The sequence below is a fragment of the Brassica napus genome, chromosome C3, assembly GCF_020379485.1.
Source record: "Brassica napus cultivar Da-Ae chromosome C3, Da-Ae, whole genome shotgun sequence".
Lineage (NCBI taxonomy): Eukaryota > Viridiplantae > Streptophyta > Magnoliopsida > Brassicales > Brassicaceae > Brassica > Brassica napus.
The window spans coordinates 31,997,565-32,004,247 of record NC_063446.1 but is presented as its reverse complement, the minus strand read 5'-3'; the positions used below and the strand labels follow the sequence as shown (position 1 = coordinate 32,004,247).

Below are 6,683 nucleotides of genomic sequence, written 5' to 3'. Positions count from 1 at the left end.
AACTTCCTTATTGGTTGTTGTAGAAGGGATTTTGTTGGTATTTGTTTTGGTATTGAAAGTGAGGCTCCTTTTTGTACCATGTCCCATTAGCATTAACGAAACATAGCTCTTCTTGACCTTCTAGACCATCAACTTCATTAACCACAACTATCTCCTCTTACTTATGTTCACCAACAAAGTTTACTTTCTCTTGTTTGGCTATGTCTGAAAGAAGCAAATCCATCTTATCTTGTAGAGCCTTCAACTCTCTCTTTGTGTTCTGATCATCTCCTCCACTGTCTATATTGCTCCTGTCATGGTCATCACTGTAGACCGACTCACTCTGAGCCATATTCTCTACAAGCTCCTCAGCATCTAATTCATTCCTCCCCAAGAAGAAACCATTGCTAGCAGTATCCAGCTGGCTTCTGAACTTAGGTAAAACTCCTCTATAGAAGGTACTGAGCAGACTCTCCTTGGTGAAACCATGATGTGGGCATTGAGACCAGTAGCTTCTGAACCTTTCCCATGCTTCACTAAAACCTTCAAGATTCCTTTGTTGAAATCTAGAGATCTCATTCCTAAGCTTGGCAGTCCTTGAGGTAGAGAAGAACTTGTTGAGGAAGGATTTCTTGCATTCATTCCAAGTGGTGATAGAGTCACTTGGAAGGTTCTTCTCCCATGTGTGAGCTTTGTCTCCCAAAGAGAATGGAAACAATCTCAGCTTGAAGGCATCTTCAGAGACACCATTTGTTTTTGACAAGCCACAGTACTTGTCAAATTGATCCAGGTGATCAAGTGGATCCTCCAAAGCAAGACCATGATACTTGTTGTTCTCTATCATGTTGATCAAGCTGGATTTGATCTCAAAGTTGTTGTTCTCCACAGCTGGTGCCCTGATACCCAGCCTACTCCCATGGATATTAGGCTGATCATAGGTGCCAATAGCTCTAGCTTGGCACTGATTCCCTTCCATTTCAAGCTCAACTATGTTCAAATGAGCTTTCCTTTCTTCTTCTCTTCTCTTCTTTGCAATCTCCTTTTCAAAAGCTCTAATGTCTTCCACTCCTCAAGTTCATGCACCTGACATTCAAAAGAGCTACGAGAGAAAATCAGTAACTAGATACAAAAAAAATAAGACTTAGTCTCAAGGAAGCACCAAATCTCAATGTCAAAATCAACTTAGAATTGGCAACGGTGCCAAATTTGAAATGGACTTTTCAAAGATCCTAATTCAAATCATGTAGTATTTAAGATGTCAATCCATTTCTAAGTATTTTGATATAAAGAGAATGCATGTTCAAACTTAATCTAAGTGCATTCAGTTCAATGAAGTGGTTTGATTAAACTAACAAGATTCTAACACAACTAACTAGAAACTTTCAAGAAAATGGATAAGGGAGGAGTCATGGGTGTAGGAATTTGATTTCAGATGACTAAGATTTAATCTAAAATGGCAAAGATTCAATCAACACAATTCCCTAAGTCTAGATAACAATTCTAAGCAAGTTCTTTGTCAAGACAAAAGCTCATTTACTATCATTGATGAAACATCAAATTCCTTTGGTTTGTGTCAATCACACAATCATTAAGAACAGATCATTCAACTTTCTAAACTCCTCTAACATCAAATGCCTTTGGTAGGGTAAGCTAAGAGCATGTTGAGTTGGCTCAGACATTTCATCGAACACCTTCCGGACAATGAAATGTCTAGATTTCTAATCTAAAATGGCCAACTCTAGATTAGCATTAAGATCACTCAATCAAGCAAGGAAACATATTAATCTACTCTAAACATTCTAGATCATCACTTTATCATCCTAATCATCCTAATCATCCTAACCCATGAATCCAAAAAGAGTCTACTCACTAATCTTCACGATTAACCTTAAACCCATAATAGATCCAAGAGAAATCATGTTAAGAAGATGAGATAGACTCAAATTACTCAAGAAAGAAAGATTATATTACTAAAGATTCAAACTTTCTCCAACGTATCAATGTATTTTGAAAGAAAACAAGATATGATCTAAAATTAGGTCTAAAATGTATTTATAATAGCTTAAAACTCGAACCGGGTCGACCCGACAAACCCGGGTTTGACCCGAAAGGCAAATGGGTGAGCTGGTCTTGGCATCGACCGTGGACGGCTCCAACCCGCGGCCGTGGTCCGCGGTCTGTGCCATCAAAACTCGACCTCTCGGGCGATAATCCGCGGACTGCCTTCGTCTGCAGTACACGTCCGCGGCCGACCACACCAACCTCGAGCTCTCTGGTCCGATTCCGCGGACTGGTGTTGTCCGTGGATTCCGTCTGCGGGATGGTCCGTCTCGGCTGATCTCTCGGGAGCGATTCCGCGGCCTGGTCCAGTCCGACCTGGTTGTCTGCGGCTTGGTCTATCTTCTTGCCTTTGCCCCTTTTCTTCATGCTTACCCATCAAACTCTCCAAACTTCAACTCGAGCTCTTCCAAACCTAACATACTACACATGCATATGCTATGTACCTAATTAGACTCTAAATGCATCTTAAATGATCTAAATGAATATGGAAATTATGCTTAAAACTATGTAAAATCTCAAGACATCACTTCCCACCATCCTCCTCCTTACCATCTCTAGATATGTGACGATGTATATGTTTACCATTTCACTCAAGATATCTAAAGGCCAGACAATGATAAAAAAAAAACTGCTTAAATGTTGATGGAAACTGAAGTTGAATATAAATATAGAACAGTATTGTAATTTTGCTGGAGAAGTTGACCGAGATCCAAGCTCCTCTACAGGATTGAGATTTAAAGCTACAAATAGGGGCTCGTTGGATGGGGATGTGTAACACCACGAGCTTCAATATATTCTCTCTTCAACGAGAGTTGTTAGAGCGGGGGTTATAATATGGAAGTATATGTGCAGAGTTCATGGGAAGAAATGATCGTAAAAGGTATCAAGCCAATTAATTCAAAGAATGTGACTCTCATTGATGTTTATAGCAAAGGAGGGCCTAAAACGTATGTGTCCTTTGTTGGCTAAGAGAAGATGAGCAAGATAGGGATGCAGCCTGACGAAGTTACTACGGGGATCGTTCTTCAAATGTATAAAAAGGTTAAGAGAGTTTGAGAAAGCAGAGGACTTTTTCAAGCAATGGTCGTAGCAAATCATTTGGAACGTTGAGCTAGAAAGAGAGCAAGTTGGAATAATATGCTTGCTTGAACTTATATACTCACAACACGATGATTGATACACGTACGGTAAATCCGGCAAGATAAATGAGGCTTCAGAGACGTTCAAGAAGATGCTAAAAGAATGAGTTCTAATACCATGATTCATATTTATGGCAACAATGGTCAGCTTGGAGAAGTAACTTCCTTGATGAAAAAATGATGAAGTTAATTCAACCCTAATGTTTTCTTAGAAAAGAACCTTAATCCATGCTCGACTTGGTTTGATATTGGATCTTTTTTTTTTTGACAGCAAACATGTATAGACTCTGTAAACCAATGTAGTAAATCTGCATCCATGTGCACGACAAAAAACGGTTGTTACCGAGCACTACGTGCCAAGCTATCCACCCTTTTGTTCTCCGTCCTAGGAACATGAACGATATCTGAGTTGACAAAACTTTGTCGCAAAAGCTTAATATCTTCCAGGTAGTTTTCAAATGCTGGTCATTCCTGTGGTTCCGAAACCATCTTCACCAATTGAGAACAATCCGTTGCAAACGTAACCTGAAATTGTCTTAAATTTCGCATACATTTCATTGCCCAAATTAATGCCTCCATCTCCGAATGAAGAGGTGAGAGGCATGCCCTCACATTTCGTGCCCCCAATAAGCCATCAAACCCTGGTAACGTACTAAGCCATCCTTGTCCTGAAAATAGGTCATTATCTTTCCAAGAACCGTCCGTGAAACATCATCTTCCTGTGGTCCTGAAATCAGGCCTTACCTGTACTTCCTGTACCAACCTATGATTATTAATGACATGTGCCTCATCCCACAGTGTTGATTCAACTTCTGCCAGTCGAAGCGTGTCTCTTGGGTCAATGTCAAGGTTACTAAACACTTTGTTATTCCGGTCCTTCCAAATATACCATAATATCAATGCAAACTGATGATCCTCCATTTTTGGATTAACTCTCCAAAATAGATGGTCCATATTAGCAAAAAGAGCGCCAATTGGGAAAATGTTTGGATTTGATGGGATCTTGGATAGAGCCCACACTTGACGTGTTGGAGGACATTCAAAGAATACATGGTTTATTGATTCCTCCGGGTCTCCACACCTGGCACAGCAGGTATCTCCTTGTATCCCTCGCGCTTTCAGGTTCGGAGGACACCTCACCTTCCAACAAAATGCTTTGAGGATATCAACATTAGGACCATAAAAATCAGGTGGTTTCTCTTTCTCAGGATAAATCCTTTCTACCTGATACCCTAATTGTACCGTATATTTCCCATTCTTGGTAAAGTGCCATCCATTTCTATCTGCCAACTGATTTCTACTCAATGGTATACTCTCTATTATATTTGCATCTTGTGGATCCACCAAGTTCCTAATTGCCTGTAAATTCCATGTGCGGAATTCCAAATTAATGAGAGAATCCACTGTGAGGTCCGAGTAACTATTATGAAGGTTTTTGTTAGCTGGTATCGGGCGAGTGGATGGGAGCCAGAGATCATTCCATACTGAAATAGATGACCCTGTTACCAGAGATCTAGCAGAAATAATACTCCTCCAGCCATATGACGGGGAATATGAGCGAATCGGTTCTAGGGGTGAAGCATTCCTGTAATACCGCCCTTTGAAAACTCGAGAAAAAAGAGAATTTGGCTTCTCGATTAGCCGCCACAACTGCTTCCCAAGCATTGCCGTATTAAAATCAGTCAAGTCCTTAAAACCCAGCCCACCATTGTCCTTATGGGCACACACTTTATCCCATTATTTCCAATGCATACCTCTTGTACTGCCTCCTGGACTCCACCAAAATTGGGCGACTGCACCCGTGAGCTTCTTCACTGTAGCTTTCGGTAACCGGTACACAGACATCACATGGTTTGGCAAAGCCGTAATCATTGATTTAATAATCACCTCCTTTCCACCCTTGGTAAAAAATCTAAAGGTCTATCCATTAACCCTATTATTCAGCCGTTCTTGTACGAAGCCAAACACTTGCACCTTAGAGCCGCCTAGGCTTTCCGGCAGGCCTAAGTAAGATCCCATTCCTCCCAGATTATGAATTCCCAAAATATCTCTCGACTGCAAGCTTCTTCAATCTTATGTCCAAATTGAATTGAGGATTTGTGAAAATTATTATGTTGCCCTGAGACAGTCTCGTATTCCTTTAGAATCCTGAGAATAGTCAGACACTCTTCTTTGTTTGCCTTATAGAAAAACAAGCCATCATCTGCAAATAACAGATGAGAGTTTGCAGAGCAAGCTCTTGCCACTTTCATACCAGTTAATTGTTTCACCCGCTTCGCCTTTTTAATATTTGAAATTAATGCCTCCGTACACATAATAAATAAATAAGGGGATAAGGGATCCCCTTGCCGCAAACCTTGCTGAGGGATTATAAGACCCCGAGGTTGCCCATTGAGAAGTACCATGTACTGGACTGAGGAGACACACTCTCGCATTAATTTGATCCAATGAGAATCAAAACCCATTCTGTGAAGGAGAGCCTCAATAAAATTCCACTCTATCCGATCATATGCCTTGCTCATATATGTTTTTATTGCCATAAACTTACTCTGACAAGACTTATTGGCTCTCAAACCATGAAATATTTCCTGTGCAATAAGAATATTATCTGAAATTAGCCTTCCTGCCACAAAAGATGATTGTGTTTCCGAGATTAATCTGGGAAGACAACTTTTCAATCTTTGACACAAAACTTTCAATATGATCTTGTATCCGACATTACAAAGACTTATCAGCCTTAGTTCCGTCATCCTTGTCGGTCTCTCCACTTTTGGTATCATACAAATATTAGTTAAATTTAGCCTTGGGTCCAGATCGCATGTAACCAAAAAATTATTCACCAGCTCCACCACATCTGTTTTAATAACATGCCAAGAATGTTGAAAAAAGAAAGCCGTCAACCCATCCGGTCCTGGCGTTTTCTCCGGATGCATCATGAATAGTGCTTGTCTGACTTCTTCCTCCGTTGCTAACTGCAGTAGCATTTGATTCATCTGTGGAGAAATTGTTGGTCCTATCTCATCCAGAAAGCTGTCAAACTCAGTAGGATTAGTAGAATTAAACAAACCCTCAAAATAATCTACCGCCACCTTTTCAACACCATTCTCATCTGTGATCCAGGTACTCGTATCATCATGGAGACCCACTATTTTATTTCGGATGCGGCGTTGCTTTGTTAAAGCATGATAAACGTTTGTGTTAAGATCCCCATATGAATGCCACATATTCCGACACTTCTGATGCCAATACTCCTCCTCATCCTTATAAGCCTCTTGTAATTTCCTGGAAATCTCAATAATATCCTTTTGTGATCTATTGTTATCTGTTTGTACATCTTCCAAAGCTTGTTGAAGATTCTGTATCTTTTCCTTCCCATATGGTTGATTCTCTTTCCGCCAAGAAGATATCTCATGACGATAATTATTAATTTTAGTGATAAAATCCTCTGATTGACTTGTCCGAGATTCTGTCCAGCCCGACACAATTGACTCCATAAGCCCCTCT

General features: G+C 40.3%; 1 non-coding gene across 1 annotated transcript; it reads left to right on the top strand.

The window, feature by feature from the left end:
• The first annotated feature begins 461 nt into the window (after positions 1–461).
• LOC125584644 lies at positions 462–568 on the top strand. The gene has a single exon (XR_007321554.1). It is a non-coding gene; the product is annotated as a small nucleolar RNA R71 (small nucleolar RNA).
• The last annotated feature ends 6,115 nt before the right edge of the window (positions 569–6,683 follow it).